This window comes from Rousettus aegyptiacus, unplaced genomic scaffold (genome assembly GCF_014176215.1).
Source record: "Rousettus aegyptiacus isolate mRouAeg1 unplaced genomic scaffold, mRouAeg1.p scaffold_m13_p_4, whole genome shotgun sequence".
NCBI lineage: Eukaryota > Metazoa > Chordata > Mammalia > Chiroptera > Pteropodidae > Rousettus > Rousettus aegyptiacus.
The window spans coordinates 99,739,381-99,760,731 of record NW_023416307.1 but is presented as its reverse complement, the minus strand read 5'-3'; the positions used below and the strand labels follow the sequence as shown (position 1 = coordinate 99,760,731).

The following is a 21,351-nucleotide window of genomic DNA, read 5'->3' as shown; positions in this document are numbered from 1 at the left end:
CAACCCTTCATTGCTTTGAGAAGGAATGTGATCAAAAGAGGGCTCTGTCCTAGCTTCTCAGTCCAGGGACCACCCCATGGACGAGGCTGGAGAGATGGTCCCCTGAGATGGAGTAGGAGCCTGCTGAGGTTCTGAGAGATTGTCCCCTTCCCACTTGGCCTACAGGCCTCACAGTGTGATAACCTCCCACCTGTCTATAGGTACCATCATGAGGAAGGTGATATAATGACATAGGAAAGAGAAATAGGCCTGGGCCAGCAAAACTGTAGGAGGCAGGGTCAGAAACTGACCTTAGCCTTTTGACAGGGATTGACCCCAAATGAGCCCTGGAGATGCCACTACCTCAGTGGCGTCTCCAGGGCAGCTGCAGAATCTAGGGGTGGATACCTGCTGGTTCTGCAGGATCACCACAGAATAGACTGTGGACATGCAGAAGGAGAGTTAGGGTGACCAGAGCCTCTCCCCTTCTGGTCTCTCTGTTTTTTTTTTTTTTTGAATAATCTCTTCTCACAATAATTCACTTCCTCCTTTCCTACTTTGCACTCAGACACACTAGTTGTTCAACACTTTTCTGGTGTTTTCTAGCTTGCCAGATCTCTCAGAGTTGTAAGGCTGTATCTGGGCCATCTTTTCTCAAGCGAGTCACTGAACCTCCTCAAGCTTCAGTTTTCTATCTGTAAAATGGGGGTAATGATATTTACCTTACAGGGTATGGCTCTTGTGAACTTTAGGGATAAATAATACAGTGCCTAGTGTGGTGTTGATGCTTAATAAATTACATTGGCTACTGTTATGCTTTCTCAGAACAGAATCCCATGCCATCATCTTATTCTCCCCAAACACTGCCACCACCACCAATAATAACCCCTTGGTTCATTCTGAGTGGGCTTTCTCAATGAATCCAAAACCAATCAAGAAAAGTGATTCACGAAAAAAGTTTATGTGGAAAATAGTGGTTTAATGTGCTTCCCCTCCAGGGTAAGATTTGCATTTTAACAGAATTTTTCAATGTCTTAAGTTGAAAGAATGATAAATTGAAGGGGTTTCAAGCACAAACTGGCCACTGGTACAAATGTGCTCTTATGAAGTAATGTGATTGTGCTGCTTAGGGAAACTAGGAAGCAAAATATGACACTAATTTGAAATCACTCTCTTCTCTCCTCTACCTTCCATGTGTGTGAGTGTGAGCACACACACACCCCTCCCCAATCATCTAGAGTTAGAGACATCTTTAGTCAGAGCTATGCTTTTCCCCTCTATACTTTCATATATCAATGTGCAAAATGGCATAATAATAATAGCTATGTTTCAAGGTTATTATTGTGAGGATTAAATGAGCTAATACATGAAAAACTTCTCAATAGTGCCCCAAATCTAGGAAGCACAATATCAGGTTTGCTGTGTTAGCTACCAGGTTAGCCTTAATTCTGAGTCCTGCAACTGTGACATGCTAGTGAATGTTACTCCTCCTGCTCAAACTTGCATTTGAAGATACACATGCCACATTCCCTGAAATCTTGAAGGACTTTCAAACACCATTCACATTTGGATTTGGGAAAAACTACACCTAATCCGTACCCTATAGTTTAGCATAAATCAACTTGATGTATTGGGAAGAACCCAGGAGCAGAAAATAATTCAGTACTGCTGACCCTGAAGCTCTGTAACCTTGGACAAAGTCATACCTTCCTGAAAGAGGAAACATTCACAGAGTCCTTTAAGGATCAAATGGTATCATAGATATGAAAGATTTTAAGGAAATCTTTAAATAATAAATTTCTTTAGAAAGTCGCTATTACTGCCACTATCAAATGGACTCCTAGGAAGTGGGATCATGAATTCTATGATTGTGGGACTAATTTTCTCCCTCCTCCCTGCTCTATTCCTCAAACTCAACACCTCACTTGTGTTAGTCCACTCAGGCTGCTATAACAGAATACCATAGACTGCGTGGGTTAGGCAATAAGAAATTTAAGAATTAAGAAACTTAATTCTTACATCTGGAGTCTGGAAAGTCCAAGATCAAGGTGTTGGAAAGGTAGGTGCCATTCTGAGGCCTCTTCTCTTGACTTGTAGGCAGCCACCATCTCACCATGTGTTCATGTGACCTCCTCTTTATGTATGTAGTGTGACCGAGCTCTCTGGTGTCTTTTCTTACAAGGACACTAATCATATCACAACACACCTACCCTCATGACCTCATCTATAGCTAATTATTTCCCAAAGGCTTATCTCCAAATACCACTACATTATGGGGCGGTGGTTCAACATATGAATTTTGAGGGAACACAAACATTTAGTCCATGAAACTTTTTTTTTTTTTGCTGAGAAAGGAAGGTTACAAGCTTTATTCTTGCTCTATCACATCTGGCCTCAGTATGGCAATGGGATCTTTTATTGAGAGCAGGGCACCTCTTAGCAAGCCATGTCTTTGCTTCATTTTGTAAAGTTGTCAAACATCTCTGCACTTCAGTTTTCTCACCTATAAAATGGGGATAATGATATTACACATCTCACAGGGTGTTGGTAGCATTAAATATGATGATACTTGTCATTGTTTAGGAGAGTACTTGATATGGGACGTGGTGAGTAAATGGTAGTTTGAATCTAGGACAGTTTTGAAGGAAAAAAATCTTAAACTTTTTGCTATAAGACTGAGGCTCAGAAAAGCTTAATGTTTGGATCTGAGTTCTTGGGCAAGAATCTTAGCACCTCACTTTCCCTACATATAAAATAACGAAACCAGAATTTTCTAAAGTGTGCCTACAAGGTATTTATCCTTTTAGATGTCCTATGAAGCATGCTGTGGCCATGAAGTTTTGGGCAAAGCTCTTCTCTCTATCTCTGAGCATCCTAACAGGAATGTGCTGGTGCTGGCTTATACCAGCTCCTAAGAGCTGGCGGTTAAGTTTTCAGGAATTCTATGTATTCAGTGATGTCATATTGGTAGTTTCAAATCAGTCAGGGCAGGAGTATTTATACATCAGACATTGACAAATGCTCAATCTCAGGGCTATATATATATATATATATTTTTTTTGTCAGAGAGCTCATTGTTAAACATTCACCAGCACACTATTTGTCCCAATACATATTAGCTTATTAAAATCACCAAGAAGTTTAGCAATAAACTCATTTAACTGTGTGTTTCCCAAACATTTTGGACCAGAGGACTACTTCACCAACAGTGTTCAGAAAATGTTTTGGGAAATGTAGCAGTTGATGTTTCAATGGCCCTTTTATTCTACTACTTTCTCATTAGAGGATGTAACTGCTGAGTTACTGAGTTGGGAGGGACTCGTGGTTCCCAGAAGGCTCAGTTCAGTGCTCACTTCACCACACTTATTGACCAATAAGTATTGTTTCACAGTTCCACGAGATTTCCAGCCTTGAGCCGTTGTGAATAAGGACTTCTTTGCATTCTTCACATTTATTAAATGTATGAACTATAGTGCTCCTGTTCTCTAAACATGGCCCTCCTAGTTAATGTCTCTTAATTCTTGAGCACTCATCTCAGACATCAGTCTTGAAGGGTAGAACTGAGCCTTCAGTCAAGTAAGATTCTGCTGATCCCTCTGACATTTCCATAGAACCATGCTTCTTGTCTTCTGGACATTTACCTTGTGGTAGCTAAAATATGGCCATAATGTCTTTAATATTCTTCCAGTCTAAGCTTTTTCCCCATCCCTTGAATCCTGGTTGGCCTTGAAACATGGTCTTACTCAAAATGTGGGGGCCTATCACTCCCCACCTGCCTTCTAACACACCCTGAGACCTCCATGCTAGTCAGCTCAGGACAGATAGAGGACTGAAGCAATGATGGTCTAAAATGAACAATCAGATTATGAAGAAAGAAATAGCCTTGAAAGCCGGATTATCCTGGTGAGAGAAGGTTGCCCAGATTCTTTTGTTTCCTTTCATTCCACATCAGCTCATGATCCTAGAAGGCCCAGACTTGAGATTTTTAGATGCCAGCTCTTTGTTATGAATAGGATTATGAGAGGTTTTAAACACTTCACAACAGACAGGATGTATTTGGTATGTGTTAACTTAAGCTACATGCTAGGTGAAGACTGCTACACAAATGAGGAATCTATACAACAAAGGCAGTCATGTTGCCTTTAATCATTAAAGTCCAATTTCAGAATCACTGACAATCCTTAAGTGGAGAGTCTTTGATAATTTGCAAAATGGCCATCAGAAATGTGTTTGCACTGGTAAAATTAGGAGTTTTAAATGAACACATTAGGTACTACAAATGGATTCTCACTAGGTAGATCAGTGATATTCAAGATATATGGGTAGGCCAAAGCCTTATAGAGACAGTCCTCTGTCTTTACATGAATAGGGTCTAAAGTCTAGTGAGACTTGTAGGATGTGCTCTTAGGATGATACTGGAGACTTGGTCTCCTGATGCTGCATCTAGATTAGTGTCATACCTCCTCTTGTGAACCTTCCATGAAAACTGAGGTTAAAAGAACAAAGACCTATGACCCATCAGCTTGCAAAAACATTTTTATAAACCATTGTATGCATGCTTCTAATAAACATGTTTAAATAATATATCTAATGTATGTGGTACAACTTGGTTAGAGACTTGCCTTCATTATAACCTGACCTTCAAATGCATGAAGTGAATTCCTTGATTTCCCTATTTTTTGTTTGTTTGTTTTTGCTTTGAAACTCTTTCTAGATCATGGCACAAAGAATGGCCATCTCACTGAGCAGATGTGATAAGATCTGGACATTGTGAGTTCCAGCTGACATTGTGGCTGGAACTTACAGTATAGAGTTCTAGAGAGGTGGAGTTCATACAGAGGAGCTTCAGAAATCTGCATAAGATCTCCTGGAATCACTGGCTGAATGTTAAGTAGTATGGGTGCAGGACAAAAATAAATACTGTGGAGCTATGAGCTGAATTGAGATCATGGAGCTTGAACAGAACAAAGAGAGATTGTTCTAGTGTAACTGGAAAGACCACTTTGATAATTCTGTGTACTCAGTTGATACGCAGGAAAGACCATGCATTAGAAGAAGCGTTGCTATCATAACAGAGTTAAGGATATGCTAGATCCTCCATGACAAATATTTTTAAAAAGCTACCTTCCAGGCAAAACTGACGTTATTTGAAGGAAGACAGCAAAATCTAGATATTCAACAATGCATCATCCACGATGCTTAGCATGTTGTAAAATATTATTAGACAGATATTTAAAAAGCAGGAAATGTGAAGGAAAAAAATCAATCAATAATTAAAACATACCATAAAAGACAGAGGTGATGAAATTAGGAGACAAGGCTTTTAAAACAGCTATTATAAAAGCAGTTAAAGGTATTTAAAAGAAAATATAAATATTATAAGGAAATAGATGGTAAGTCTCAACAGAGAAATGGAAACTAAAAAGAATCAAATTGAAATTGAAAAACTGAAAAATACAATATTCAACATACAAAATTTAAGAGATTGCATTAACAAAATAAGAGTGACTACAAAAGAAAATATCAAGGAATTCAAAGAAACTAATCAAATTGAAGCAAGCAAGCAGAGAAAAAACTTGAAAAAAGTAACTGAGCAGAGCTTTAATAACATGTAGGATAATATCAAGTCTAACAACATCTTAGAGTCCTTGAAGGAAAGTGAGAGATGGGCAGAAAAAAAAATGTTTTAAGAAATGTTAGCCAAAATATTTACCAATTAGATGAAAAATATAAGCTCAGATCCGAGAAGCTCAACAGGTGACATATAAAAAGTAAATCCACACTAAGTCATGTCCTTGAAATTTGCTGAAAATCAAAGATGAAAATACCATTTTAGAAGCAATAAAAAAAGATATTACATACAGAACAATAATTCAAATAAATTATGGCTAACTTCTTATATACAAAAAAAGTGAGCCAAAAGGCAATAGAATGGTATCTTTAAAGTATTAACAGAAAAAAAAACTGTCTAGGAGTCTATGTCCAGTGAAAATATCCTACAAAACTGGAGAAATAAACTCATTAGCAGACTATCAAAAGCTAACAAAATTTATCACCAGCAGAACTTCACGAAGATGGTAGTTCTTTAGAAGGAAAATGATAACAAATGAAAATCTAAATCTACACAAGGAAATGAAGAATATTTTAAGTGGTAAGCACCATTAAATAAAGTTTCCACTCTCATTTCTAACTTCTTTAAAACATAATTTACTGTTTAAAGCAAAAAATAAAAATGTATTGTAGATGTTATAATATATGTGTAATTAAAATGTATGACAACAATAGCACGAAGGATGAGAGGGGGAAAACAGAAGTATACTGTTTTAAGTTTCTCACACCCTATGTGACATGGTATAATGTTATTTGAAAGTAGACTATAATAAATCGACAATGAATATTTTAAACTCTTGAGCTACCACTAAATAAAGCAATTTGTTAAATGAATGAATGAAAGATTTGTTCTAGGTATTAAAAGTCTACCTTTTATAGAACTGTTGACTGAATTAGATGTGTCATTTGTCTTCTCCTGAACACTTTCATTTAGTGGAATAAGACAGTGGGCAATTTTCACAAGGGCAAAGAAGAATGAATGGGGAGCAGGGTAGGATGAATTTTCTGCTTCACTGTGCCTAAAACAATGCTCCAATTGTTAAAATGTCAAATTAAATTCAACCAGACAGTACTGTAAATTCCAAGGGAAACAAAATATTCCAGGAAAGTATTCCAGCCAAGACCTTAGCTGGCCTCCTGTGGTGACTTTCCATTAAGAAATAGTCCAACTTACACTTTATGAAAGGATTAGAATTGACAAAATGTCTTGTCTGCTAATGTAAATACTTGAAAGAAAATGAAAACTTTTTAGAATATGACTTTTCCTTCACTTTCAATGTCATTTTGAGGGACTACATCTTATATTTTCTCTTCAGATTTAGGTCTTTATTGTTTATTTGCACATTTTATAAGTGCTATGCAGTAGATATAGGAGAAGTACATTTTGGGTGCTAGATATTGATATTACAGGGCAAATGGAAAGATTTGTTGATTGTAGAATGGATAAAATCTGTTACTAGGACAAATTTCTATTCATGGCATAACCCCCAAAGGATATATAATTCAAGAACTAATGTATTTCCACTAAGCATTATTTGCTCTTCCTTTTCACTAAAGGATAGATTAGCTGAATCATAGAGAAGAGTAGGAATGGGGGTGGGTCCCCAGTAGAACGGCTTTGAAAGGTATGGAGTTGAGTGACATCCTCCCTCTCCCTTCTTCCTCGAAGCTTCTCCGCCCTTCCCCTAGTCTTCTGAATAGAACTCCATGGTGGGCTGTTTGGAATCAGTATAACAGTGTGTATAATTATAATAATCATTTTGCATGCATGTAGCTCTTTTCTTCCAAAAAACTCAAGGGCAATGTTGAAAGAAAAACAACACAGAGAACCATGGTCAGCTTGTAAATCGGGATTCCTTAACTTGGGGTTTGAGGGAAACCTTGGCTTTTAGGGCATCAATGAATTGCCTAAAATAGTTTGGAGAGCAAATATTTATCTATTTTTCCCAAGAGGAGGGTCCTCAGATTTCTTGTTGGGATGGAGGGAAGGAGTAGAGTCCAAAAAGAGTAAAATCCAGTGTTTTAAAAGATACATTTCTCTTTCAAAAATTAAAAAGCAATAAAAATTATTTAATCATTTGATTTGATCATTGAATCACTGAAGCTATGAGAGGAAAGAACACATTGAGTGTCTATTTTCTCAGTCTCACAGTGTATGGGTAAATATTATGCACCTATTTTAGAGAAATCATTTAAGCTTGAAGAATGTGTGTGCTTTTCTGAAAGCAATACCCCTCAAATTTTAAAAGAAGATTGAACCACAATATTTAATTCCCCCAAATCCTAATTGTTTCCATTCCCTTTTCCTGCTATCGCAGATGAACAATACATACTCCAGAGTGAAGCTAGTCCCTTCACATGTACTCTGGGTTCCACCTCATCTCTCATATTCAAGGACGTTGCTCCAGCAGCCTCTTCCTCCCTGCCCCAACTCCTATACCAGAGGTGGGTAAACTATGGCCTTTAGGCCAAATACAGCTGGCCATGTTTTTCTACGGCTTTCAAGGTAAAAATGGTTTTTATATTTTAAATGTCGGGGAACAAATTTTTTTAAAAAGAATAATATTTGTAATATGTGAAAATCATACAAAACTCAAATTTCAGTGCCCAAAAATGTTCAGATGTAACAGCAAGTCAAATTGCTATGCAAATTTCTCAGTGTTTACTCTCAGTTTCTTTCATCTCTCCCTGTGGATGGGAAACGAAGGGTTCTTGGACTGGCATTGGTTCACCCACCACAATAAGAGGACTCTGCTTTGGACTCTTCTGACCATGGATCTTGTCAGGGACCGAGGACCCTGTAGCTCAAGTGGTGGTGCTCACCGGGAACTGGGAACCCCTGAAGATCCTGGACCTGGGGTGTCCTGCTCAGTAATTCCAAGTCCATGTCCAGTGCTCATGCAGACCTCTTCCCTAGATCTATCCTGGTCACTGTGTGTGGTGTGCTTCCAGGCCACGAAGGGCACCTGTTTGTTGTGAGCCTTGGGTGGGAAGAGAAGGGGAGTGGGCTGTGGGCCTGGGCCTGCTCTGCTTGTACCATTCTATTCTGGTGCAGAATTCTGAGTAGTCTGGAAAATCTTTCAGTTGTGACTAAAATAAATCAATGGGAAGGTAGAACTTTGCTATTTAACAGATTATTAGCTTGATTTGTACCTTTTAAATATTTAGGCGTATAGCCTCCATTTGATCTCTTCCCTTGGGTCTCATAAGTGTTTGGAATGAGTGTATCCACATGGCTCATCCCTCAAGGCTTTGCTCAGCTCTCATCTTCTGTATTAGTTTCTGCGGGTTATCATAACAAAGTACAATAAACTGGGTGGCTTAGAACAATAGAAACATATCTTCTCATAGTTCTGGAGTCTCAAAGTCTAAAATCAAGGTGTTGGCAGGGTCATGCTTCCTCTGAAGGTACTAGAGAGGTTGCTGTTCCAGGTCTGTTTCCTAGGTTCTAGTAGCCTCAGACTCTTGGCTTGTAGATGGCTGTCTTCTCCCTGTGTCTCTTCACATTGTCTTCCCTCTGTGTGTGTCAGTCTCTGTGTCCAAATTTCCCCTTGTTAGAAGGACACCAATCATATTGGATTAGGCTCCACCCTAATGATCTAATTTTAATTCAATTACCTCTGTAAAGACTCTATTTCCCAATAATGTTATATTCCGAAGTACTACAGGTTAGGACTTCAACATATCTTTTTTGGGGGAGATGCAAAACTACCCATAATATTTTCTCAGCTAAAATCAATACTTTACACAAATCCCTACAAAGACCATGAATACAACAAGATGGCTCTAAAAATGTAGTAAAATATAAATGATGAGTGCCATTTTTCAACCACCAGATTGGCTGAAATCTAAAGGTTTGATAATATTTGGTGCTGGTGAGGTTTGAGGGAATAGGAACATTTTGCTGGGAGTGGAACTTTGAGGGCCATTTGGCCATATCCAGGAGAGAAAATAGACATTCTTCTCCTTGAAACAATTTTACTTGTTGCATATGTGCATAGAAACACGTAACAGAGATATTCCTTATCAATATTGGTTTAGTATCAGAAAAAGAGGAAACAACCAAAATAGCTATCAACAGGGATTTTAAAAATATGGATAAATTGTACTGTATCTGTATCAGTGGTTCTCAATTTTGACTGCTCTCTAAATACACTTGGGAAGCTTTTAAGAAGACCCATGTTAACATTCAACCCAAATACAGTAATATCCTTATTGCCAGGTATGGAATCTAATCTGTGCATCATAAAAGAAATAAAAAAGCCAGAGTTAAGAAACACCGATCTATGTCATAGAACTCTCTATACTGTGTTTAAACAGAGTTGAGATATATGTGATAACTTGGATAGATCTCTAAGATACATTGATTGAAAAAAAAGCAAGTCATAGAAAGTTAGTTACAGTATATGTTTTGTGTAAACATACAGTGATATGCAGTCTCTAAAATGGTCCCCAATGATCTCTGCCTCTGACAATCTCCTCCCCTTAAACAGAAACCCCTCCTTTTGGGGTTATTGACTCAATTAATGAATAAAATATAGGGGTAAGTGATGGGATGTCACTTTTGAAATTCAGTTACAAAAGACCGTGGCTTTCGTATTGGGTTTCTCTCTTTCTCTCTTGGTTTCTTGTTCTGGGGAATCCAGCTTCGATGTCATGAGGCAGTCCTGTTGAGGGATAGGGTTGATGGCAAGGGAATAGGGGTCGTCAACAACCATATGAGTGGTCTTGGATGTAGGTCTTTCCCCCAGGTAGGGCCTGCAGATGACACTAGCTTGACTGCAAACTAGTTTGACTGTCACTTAATGAGGAAGCTCAAGCCAGGAGTATTCGCTAACCTCTTTCCTATATTCCTGACCCAGAGACTGGGATATATATATATATATATATATATATATATATATATATATATATATACACACACACACACACACACACACACACACACACACACATATGTGTGTGTGTGTTTTATTTGTTTTAACTGCTAAGTTTGGGTAATTTGTTGCATAGCTATAGACAACACACACACAAGAATCTGTGTATTTTCAATGGTTCCAGATATATGTGTATAACGACAGAGAAAAGAGTCTGAAAGGTACAGAAAAAATGATAGCAGTTACCTCAGGGGTGTTGTGGGTCCAGGTGTTTTTTCCAAGAGGTGGTCAAAGAAATGTTAGCTTTATCTGCACAGTTTCAGTTTCATTTAATGGGAGAATATGTTCATGGATTGGTCTAATTAAAAATTAATAAGAAAAGATGTAGTAAATTGTGGCTTTCCTCAGAAAAGTCAGACAGCTTTCGATTACTATGCATTTGCAGATGAGAATCAGTGTTTGTGGTGCCTCCAGAATGATTTCGAGAGCCTTCCACTTGCTTCCCTTCTCTTGGTGAAACATTTATGAGTGAGTTGTATTTTTGGTTCACAGGCAGTTTCATCATTATAGTCCATGCCACAGTCCAGAACCATTTGGGAAAAGTAGGTTGAGGAAAGAAATAGAGGTCAAATTAATAAAGAGAAAATGTGCTCTTGGGGAATGGAAATATGGTTGCAGAGGAAATCCTGAGATTTCAAGAGTTTGTATGATTTCTTCTATCATTGTGGCATCAACAACTAAGATAAATAATAAGTAGTCATACTTCCTAGAATCCTAGAATGCCAGCCAAGTAAGGGCAACTTCTTTAACCAAGGCCAAAGAGGGTAGTTCTTAACTGAGGAAGAGCCAGAAGTTCACTAGAAAAATTCTAATTTGTGATTCCTAACAAGAACAACATCATAGTGGCTGACTTTCATGGAACTCATACTGTGCATCAGGCATGTGTGCTATACTCAACCTTCACAACTCAACATTATAAGGGTGATATTATTACCCCAACTTTTTAGAATAGTTCACTGAAAAGCATACAAGTGAGATAATTTACCCAAGGTTATCCAGACAGAAGTGGGGGAAACTAGGATGTAGACCTTAGGTAGCTGAACTCCAGAATCTAGGCTCTTATGAATGTTTTGTATACTCCGTCAGTCTATTTTCTCTATGCCTTGTGGCCTTCTCTTATTGACTTCTTAGTTATACATGGCGGATTTAAAACATTGTCTGAAAACTCTTTGATACTCCTCTTGAGAGGTTGCTCTTTCCTCCTTTGAATCCATAAGGCCTCTGACTATGACAAGTGTAATGCTAATGTGACTTCTGAGGCTAGGTCTCTAAAGGCAATAGAGATTCTGCCTGGTTCTCTTGGTACACTTATTTTGGAACCCAGCCTTTATGCTGTGAGAAAATCCAGGCCATGTGTAGGTAATCTGGTCAGCATTCCTATTCAGTTCTCGGCAGCTAGCTAGCATCTACCACCAGACATGTGAGTAAGGAAGTCTTAGGAATGATGCCAAGCCCAGCTACTATTTGACTGAAACAACATGAGAGACCCTTACCAAAGCCCAGATGACCCTGGAAGCATAAGATAATAATAAAATAACTGGTGTTTAAAGCCACAAAGTTTTGGGGGTGATTAGTTACACAGCATTAGATAAATAGACCTATCTATTCAGTAAGGCGAGAAGCAGGCATGGTCCATACATGGAAAGTTTAGTCAACAGGGAATACTCAAAAGAGAATTAATAAAAGAAAATCTCACCCATACACCTTATTAATAAACTGGCTGACATAATTAGCTCTCTTCCTTAAGGTATATGAAGCATAGAAGTGTTTATGAGTTGCTTCAAAGTTATATGGCTAGTAAGAGGGCGTATTAGTTAGGGTAGGCTAAAGTGCTGTAATAGTGACCCCAAAGTACATTGGCTTAAATGGGGCAGTGGTTTACTTCTCTCTCACCAATTAGTCTCAAGAAAGGCAGTGTAGGCTGACAGAATATCTGTGTCTTCTAATACATGGATTCCATCTGTAGTTCCAAGAAGCTCACCCAGCTCTTAACCATTTCATAGATAACACAAAAGTGGAAAAAGCAAGGGGAGTGCCTACACAATTATTTAATAAGCAGCTCACTTTAGGGGTATTACCTAGAATTAGCACATGGCACTCTTGTTCACATCCCAATGGACAGGACAAGTTTCCCCGGAAACCATACTGGGGCAAAGAGTAAAAGAAGTAACCAGTCTCCGCTCATGACTTCGCCTAGTTATATTGGTTAGTTTTTGCTGTGTAACAAACTATCCCCAAATCTAGTAGCTTAAAATGGCAAACACTTGTTATTTCTTCCAGCTCTGGGTCAGTTGGGTGGCTCTTGTTGTTGAAGCTGGTTTGGCTGAATTCAGAGGTTAGCAGGTAGCTTGGCTTGGGTTGGATTGTCTATGATAGTTTACTCATAGGACTGGTGATTGGCAGGCTGATTGCCTAGGGACTCTTAGACAGGGAGGAGTGGCCACCACTTGGCTTTTTATCTTCCAGTAGATTGTTTTGGATGTCTTCACATGATGGTTTGAGGGTTCTGAAGAGCAGCAAGAAAAGGCAAAGCCACATGCACAAGTTCTACCTGTGTCAGGTTAATAATTGTCTCTTTGGCCGAAGCAGGTCACATGGTTAAGTTCAGAGTCAGTGGACAACAGGTCTACAGAAGCGTGTAAATACAGAATGCATGAAAATTTTGCAAGCCATTACTGAAAACATTCACCACATGTAGCATAGTTCCTTGGGGATGTATTTCAGGGTATAGGTGTGGGATGGTTATAGGTATAGTAGGGAAATTAATGTTCTGGAGATTCAGGTCTGAGTAGCTCCCAGCCTCTTTTCACTTTGAACTCTTGATTAACAAATAGCATGAAGGGAGATGCAAGCATTGAAAGGAAACCCCTATTGCTCTTTTTTATGGAGCCACAGAGGTGGTCGGCTGCTTCAAGATGTTTCAGCCCTTTCCTGGCCACTGGCTGCCAGAAACTCATTGAAGTGGATGATGAAAGCAAACTTTGTACCTTTTATGAGAACTGTATGGCCACAGAAGTTGTTGCTGACGCTCTGGGTGAAGAATGGAAGGATTATGTGGTTCGAATCAGTGGTGGGAATGGCAAACAAGATTTCTCCATGAAGTAGGGTGTCTTGACTTTACTTCTGCTACTGAATAAGGGGCATCCCTGTCATAGACCAAGGAGAACTGGTGAAATAAAGTACAAAGCTGTTTGGAGTTGCCTCATGGATGCCAATCTGAGTGTTCTCAACTTGGTCATTGTGAAAAAGGGGAGAAAGATATTCCTGGTCTCACTGTGCCTCATAGCCTGGGGCCCAAAAGAGCTGGAAGAATCTATAAACTTTTCAGTCTCTCTAAGGAAGATGATGTCCACCAATACATTGTGAGAAAGCCCTTACACAAAGTAGAATAAGAAACCTAGGACCAAAGCACCCAAGATTCAGCATCTTGTTACTCCATGTGTTCTGCAGCATAAATGTTGGCATATTGCTCTGAAAAAATAGTATGCTAAGAAAAATAAGGAAGAGGCTGCAGAATATGCTCAACTTTTGGCCAAGAGAATGAAGGAGGCCAAAGAGAAATGCCAGGAACAGATTGCCAAGAGACATAGACTTTCCTCCCTGAGAGTTTCTACTTCTAAGTTTGAGTCCAGTCAAAAATGAGATTTTGTAAGAGTAACATAAATAAGATCAGACACCAAAAAAAAAAAAAAAAAAAAAGAAAGAAAGAAAGAGAGAGAGAGAGAGAGAGAAAGAAAGAAAGAAAGAAAGAAAGAAAGAACTTAATACTCCTATTAAGTACATTTTACTCAACATTTGACAAGTTGATTTACTTCTTATGAGTAAATGACTTGGCAGTTCTTAGATTACGGACCTGTACTCTACTGGTGTTATGTAGAAAAACAGGCAATAAAAAATGATTTAAGAGGCACCTTTGGTGCAAGCTTTAGTGTACATCCATCCCCCCATACTCGGGGATCTTATCCAGAGTAGTACTGCAGAAAGTGGTAGGTTGCTTGGCCAGTATACAACCTGAAGTTGGGAGTTTCAGGCCACTCTGAGTCCAGCATTTTAGGTCTTATGCAAGGGTTCTGCCCAAAAGACTGCAGATTAGGTCGTATAATTTAGGGTAGTGATTCTCAATCGAAGCTGCACATTAAAACCACCTGGGAAGCTTTGCAAAAACTGTGGTTACCTGGACTTCATGTCATAATGAGGGAATGGGAATCCTAGGTGAAAGAGCCCAGACATTTTGTGTTTGTTTATCTTGAAGCTCCCCCCAATGATTTTTACGTGCTGCCACTAGAAGCACAAAATAAGGGTATCCTTCTCACAGAGTTAGGCAGCTGTCCTCATTCTACCTGTCATTTTGAGAGCTCAACAGGCAGCAAGAAATAGAATGGCAGATGTAGCAATGGAAGTGACTTTAGAACCACAAACCCCCTATGTAGACTGGTGGAGACCCTTTGGGGATTCCAACAGAGTGTAGCATGGCTAGGTTAAATTAGAAACAGGTATTTCTATCTACTTAACAGGAACTATGCCAATTCTTGGGTCACTGCCAATAATATGGAAGCCACAAGAGCAATATTCCTATCAGGGTGACTCGGTCAGAGAGTTTAATGAACAGGACCTTTCTTTGATTAAGAGAGAGAGAGAGAGAGAGAAAAAAAAAGAAACCTAGCCTGGATGCCATTGGAGGAAGGGAAATAAAATGGTAAAACATTGCTATTCTGTTGCCAACAGCAGTGGGCAATCATGGACACCCACTAGTGCCAGTACTGTTATGGCTCTGAATATAATAGCCAGGCTTGTGGCCTTGCCCAACACACAGTGATGTCTGTGGCCCTGGGCCAAGGAGTGAAGGCCGAGCATCTGTCTGTGTCTCCATCTGCCCCCCACTCAGTGTGGCTCAGCACACACCTGGGTGCCTCCCTTTGGCTCTCTCCCAAGCTTGTGCACCCCAAGTGGTTCTGTGCTGCTTTCTACAGGAAACAGCTGTCAATCTGGAAAGAAAAGGGCTTTGGAGTCAGGTGTTCCTATATTCAAATCATAGTGGGGCCAATTCCTAAACTGTGAAACTTTAGGAAAGTCATTCAACCTCACTGAGTATGTTTCTTCCTCTGCCAACTGGAGACAATATTGTCATAACAACCCTGCAAGATAAGCACTAGGTGAAATAATGTATGAAAAACAACATGGGCAGGACTCAAAAGTACTTTGGGTTTAATCTAAGAACTTCGTGACTAATCAAAATAGGCATCTCACAGCATCTGCAGTTTATCTCAGGGAAGGACTCTGATCCTTCCTAGTTTCCGTCACTACTCTTTGGATCATTGCTGGTTGGGAGAGGGCACTTGGATGGGCCAGGGCTGACTCACATGCCCACTTCTGGCCCAGGAGTTTGAGTCGAACTCTAGAAGAAGGGCATTGCTAACACTTGCTAGACCAGCAAGAAGCAAAAACTATGACTATTCACTACAGGGGCAGGAGAGCTTACCCAGAGCCAAGTGAACTGGCCACAAGACAGCAAGGGGGAGGGAGAGGTGGCAGCTGAGAGTAAATATGATGAACTTGCTCCTACAACTGTGCTGGGCTTTGGAAAGATTTAATAGAACCACTCATGGCATGACTTCCATAGAGGGCTTGAAAAGAGGGAAAGCTGGGAGATTTATGACTGAGTCCTGAGAATTATTTTTAAGAGGGAATATACAGAAATATCTTAAGTGCCTAACAATAGGGGAATGGTTAGGTAAATTATAACAAATATTCATAACAGACCATATTCAAGAAGTTTTAATGACAGTAAAATGGTTACCTAATAATGTTAAAGATGAGAGCCAAGACACAAAAATCTATATATTCTGTGGGCTTAACCATGTACCTCCCCACCCCCCGAAAAAATGTAAACAAAAAAATATACCTGTAAATCATGGTTGCTTTTGGGCTGTAGAATTATGGCCCATTCACCTCCTTATTTCTTTATGCTTTTATTTATTTATTTACTTACTTATTTACTTTATGTTTTCTACGGTGAGCATGTGGTAATTGGAAACAAAATAATCATTATAACATCATCAACAAAATTGAACTGTAGAGATGTAAGTATCACTAGAGGAGATTAAACAAACAAACAAACAAACACACAAACAATTTTCAGAATCCAGGGAGATCGGCTCCTGAGAAGCGATGTGGGGAGGCATTAGTAAAGATAGAAAGAAGCAAAGAAGAGAGAATCCTGAAAAATAAAAATCCTTTTCTTTCTTTTGAAAATAATGTTTTCTAAGTAGCTTTATATAGATGATCTCCTTTAACAGTTTCCAATAACTCTAAGATGTTGGTACAATTATTTGCCCCATCTTTTAGATGAGGAAACTGAGGTTTGGTGAGGTTAACTGACTTGTCCAAATCATACAGACAGCAAAGTCAAAGAGCTGTGTTGGAACCTTGCTCTTTACACTGTAGCGAAAGGAAGTGTGGGTCAAGGTTTTATTTCTTAGCTAACACACTGAGATCTTAAGGGAAGATTTCTCTCCAGTTACCATGAAAGGATTTGTGTGGCCCCAAAACCCCAGTGAGAGTGTAAACCAGCTATGGAGTCCTTGAAATATAAATCAGAGTTTATATTCCCAGAGAAGAGTATGATCCAAGGTGCAAATATACCATAGTCAGGCAGAATTTGTTTTAGATTAGAGAGAAATCTGTGAGAACATTGCATCCAGTTTATGGCTCTCACAGATGAGGCCACTGAGACCCAGAGAGGGTAAATGACATGCCCAAGTTCACACGGCAAGTGAGGGTTGTTGCTGATGACAGTCAAGACTTGTCACTGGCAAAGACGTGCTCTTTGAGGGTTATCATGTGGTAGTATGTCATTTGCTATAAAAAGAAGCAAGCACCTCAGTTGGAAGGAAGTATCCATGTCTCGCCTAGAAACGCATCACTGAGAAAGATCTAGGGCTAGGAGGAACTGATTTGTTAAGGACTTCTGGATATAGTGTTAGAAAACCCATTATGTTTAATCACTATTAAAAAACTATATGCGACTCAAAAGCATTTTTATGAAAAAGTAAGAAGAGCCTTTACATGTTTTTCATACTCATATATATTTAAAAAATGTATTTCATTTCTGTTACACTGGGCCTTAGGTTGCCAAGGAGACAGTTATTGGCAGAACTAAGCTGTTGCTGAGTAATTGTCTGTCCTCAGTGAGGTTCAGAGAGAGAGAACTCCTCAGAATCTCCACAGGGTTTGTGAAGAGTCTGCCTTTGTCCACAGCAAAAAGAGGAGTGAGGAGCTGGCAAGATGCATATGCAAGATGGAGTCTTCCCTCTTACCTCCTATGAGGGAACCAGCAGCAGTCACTGCCACTGCCAACTTCTGTCCCCCACACCTGACCAATACAAGAAACCCTGTAAGTTACCCACTACCACCATTTTCATTTTCTTGCTCAATCATTTTCTCTGGTAGCCAGAGGTCTCCTAACTGCCCGTGGCAGCCCAGAAGTACCAGAAAGTATTGGGAGCAGCTCTGCACCAATGAGTGGTGGAGAGATAGTTCCAATGGCCACTCAATGTCTCAAGAGGATTCAGTTCTGCCTACCCATATGGTTGTTTGCTCATACACCCTTTATTGGCTTCCTTCCCTTCCCGGTTTACTCTATTCTCCTTTCAGTGCTTCCTAGGATCATCTCCCAAATAAACTTTCATTCAGATCGAGTCTCAAATCTACTCCTAAGGCAACCAAACTGAGATGGTCACATTGTGAAAAAAGACCTGGGTGGGTGAGCAGGAGCTAGGGGCAGTGTTTCCTGTATCCTGTTCTGTTCTATCCTAATGTGTAAAAGACTATTCTATAAAAAAGGATTTCCCAAACTCTTCCTCTTTTTTTTTCTTTTTTTTTTGCCAAATGCATTTTAGACCAGATTAGCCTAAACACAAATAGCTGCATGTTCTGAATGACAATTTCCCTACAGTAAACGTAAAAGATTTTGAGTAGTTCCAAAACCCTGGTGAGAGTGTGAACTAGTTACAGAGTTCTTGAAATGTAACTCATAGTTTATCCTCCCAGAGAAGAGTATGACCCAAGACAGAAAACACCACAGTCAGGTAGAATTCGTTTTAGATTAAAGAGATAGTTGTGAGAACATCACATCCAGTTTATCACTCAAATAGCCACAGCTCACCTTCAAGTTGGGCCTGCCTGGCTTCTCCAGCTAAAAGAACAGAAGAGAATTGAGTAGAGAGAAGAAAGCCTCCTAACTTTCTAACGTCTCCTGTCTGGACCTTTCCAGTTCAACTACCCTCTGGTTTAAAAAGTCGCAAATTCCAGCTGAGATATATCAGTCTGACATCCATTTGGTGCATTAAATAATTCTGAACACCTTTCAGGTGCTCAACTAATATTCCTGGTTATGCAGAAAAGAACTTTGAGATATGAACATCTCTGCCCCTCCATTCTGCAAAGGGACAAGATCTTAAGGTTCCTAAAAAGTACCAAATCCTCTGGTACCTTTGGTATCACATAGGAACCACCCACCACCCTCCTAAAACATACAAATTGTCCATTTTCCCTCTAGGCTTTCACTCCATTCTACCTTAGAGAATACAGAAGGCATCAGAATTTAAACTATTGTTTTCTCCAGTTCATTTCAAAATCTACTGATTAACTAATAGTATGAAAGTTTTATCCATTGTCACAAAAAGTTGTGTATTATAAACAATAATACAGTGATGCTACAACTGCCCTCAGATAGCAGCAGTCTAAAAAGGTCCCAATCTTTCTGGGTTGTTAAAACGGAGACCCTTTCCTCTGTTTTCCCTTAAAGTTTCTAATGTAGGAATTGTCTTGCCAAGTACTAGTGAGAATTACATTGAGGCTAGCCATCGTTTTTTCACTGGCGGCATCTTTTTTTTTTTCTGCAAGGAGGGAGAAAGAGGCAGTTTTCTCAGCTTGCTGATCAATTTGTACAAAATTGCCAAGGTTAAACAAACATAACAGTGTGAGAATATGTTTGCCATTAGACTCAACACAACTTCTGGATGTGTAGATAAAGGCTAAGGAGCAGACAAACAGACCTGAATTCAAGTTCTAGCTCCTCTACTGCCCAGCTGAGGGACCTGGGGCAAGTTATTGTACCTCTCTAAGCTGTGGCTTTGTCATAGAGTTATTGTAGAGATGAAAAGAAGATGATATATAAGAAGTGCTAAGCTCAGTGCCTGAGTGTAGTAACAATTTCTTGCAAATTGATTACATCTCATTTCACCATCTTCAAGTAAATACAGGACCACCCCAAAGAAGAAAGCAGGAAGAGTGTTGTGAACACCAACATTTGTTTGCCTATCACTTTTTCCTCCTCCTTTTGGGGACCCAATTCTTATTTCCCCAATGGATAACCTTTAATATATGTTGAATAGGGTCTGTCACCTTTCTTCTCTCCAGTCATAAAGGAATAAGTCTCAGGCTTTGCTGAACCTTCAACCCTGCTCTGACCACAATGATGGGTGCAGGAATGGGTACATGATTAAGCTGCCTCTATTCTGACTCCTTCCTGGAAGTTTTTTTATGGTCAGAGATATCGTAAAAGATTCTTTCAGGGCTAAACTTACAGAGTGTGAATTTTATGCATATAGTGGCCATATTTCCTGCTGTACTTGTCAGAAATTGCTCAGAAAAGCAGAAATTTTAGAAGATATATATTATTGGGATTTATCATAGAGATTTGAACTTTTGCCATTGTTACAGCTAGTTAAACAGTCTATGTGAAGCTGCTCTTTCTGTGTACAGGAACCTAAAGTTTGCAGGGAAGGCTAGTGAGAAGAAAAGATGGACACAAAGTGGATAAAGCCAGAGTAGACTGAAATCTGTGAGGATGGATGAAAATTCATAGAGAGTGACTAGGATCCACATTGGTGTTTCCCCACCTCCAAGCAACACACTTCAGTGATGGAGGAGAAGCTGGAATCCTTCAGCATGCAGCTGAACATGCACTTGGCCCCAGGGGTCAGAGAGGGTAAAGGAAGATCCAATAGACTTTGCAGATGCTGTGAGTTCCTCCCACATGATGAGGGAACAGACAAGTGACAACATGAGCAAACCATGACAGCACCTCATGGTCTTCACTGACCTTCCAAGCATAAAAAAATATACATAGGATTGCTGCTTTATTTCCACTTCCAAATCTCATACAAAATGTCTCTGTGGCTCATAGTAACCTGGAACCATGCAGAGAAGTGAATTCTGGGAAATGTCATTCCAGCTTAGCTAAATGGACAGAACAAATCTACCACATTGGCTATATGACAAGAGAGGTGGGGAGAGAGAGCAAGAGCCCCGATGAGGTCATCTGAGACTCTGGATCCAGCCAGATCTGAAGCTGTAACTATCCCTAGAATTTCCAGTTATGTGAACTATTTAGCTTATGCTCGTTTAAAATGGGTTCCTGTCTTTTGAAAATGAAAGTGGCCTGATGACTGATACAATTAGCTAGTTCAGCATTCAACAGTAATTCTGCTCAGGAATTGATAGAATTCCAGTCAAGACCCTACCTTTGGCATGGCAATTAGGAATAAACCAAAAAGCTCTTGGATAATAGGGACTGACTAGTATTCAGTACTTTCAGTTTTGACGGATAAAGATTCATGGATAAACATTTTGCTAAGAATTGGCAAAAAGGCCAATCTACAAAAAACTGTGGCAGGTGTAATCTTTTAAGAGATAAGATGACAAAAAGTGGGAAGCCAAAAGGACACCCAGACAGGACCTCACAGTTGGGGGCCCCTGGAGCCGGGCCCCCAAACTTCAAAATTTTATTTTTGTTTTTACAAGTCAAGAAACCTGATCTGAT

At 39.5% G+C, this 21,351-nt stretch overlaps 1 pseudogene; it reads left to right on the top strand.

Moving 5' to 3' along the window:
- Window positions 1-13,361: 13,361 nt before the first annotated feature.
- LOC107509176 lies at window positions 13,362-14,168 on the top strand (annotated as a pseudogene).
- Window positions 14,169-21,351: the final 7,183 nt, after the last annotated feature.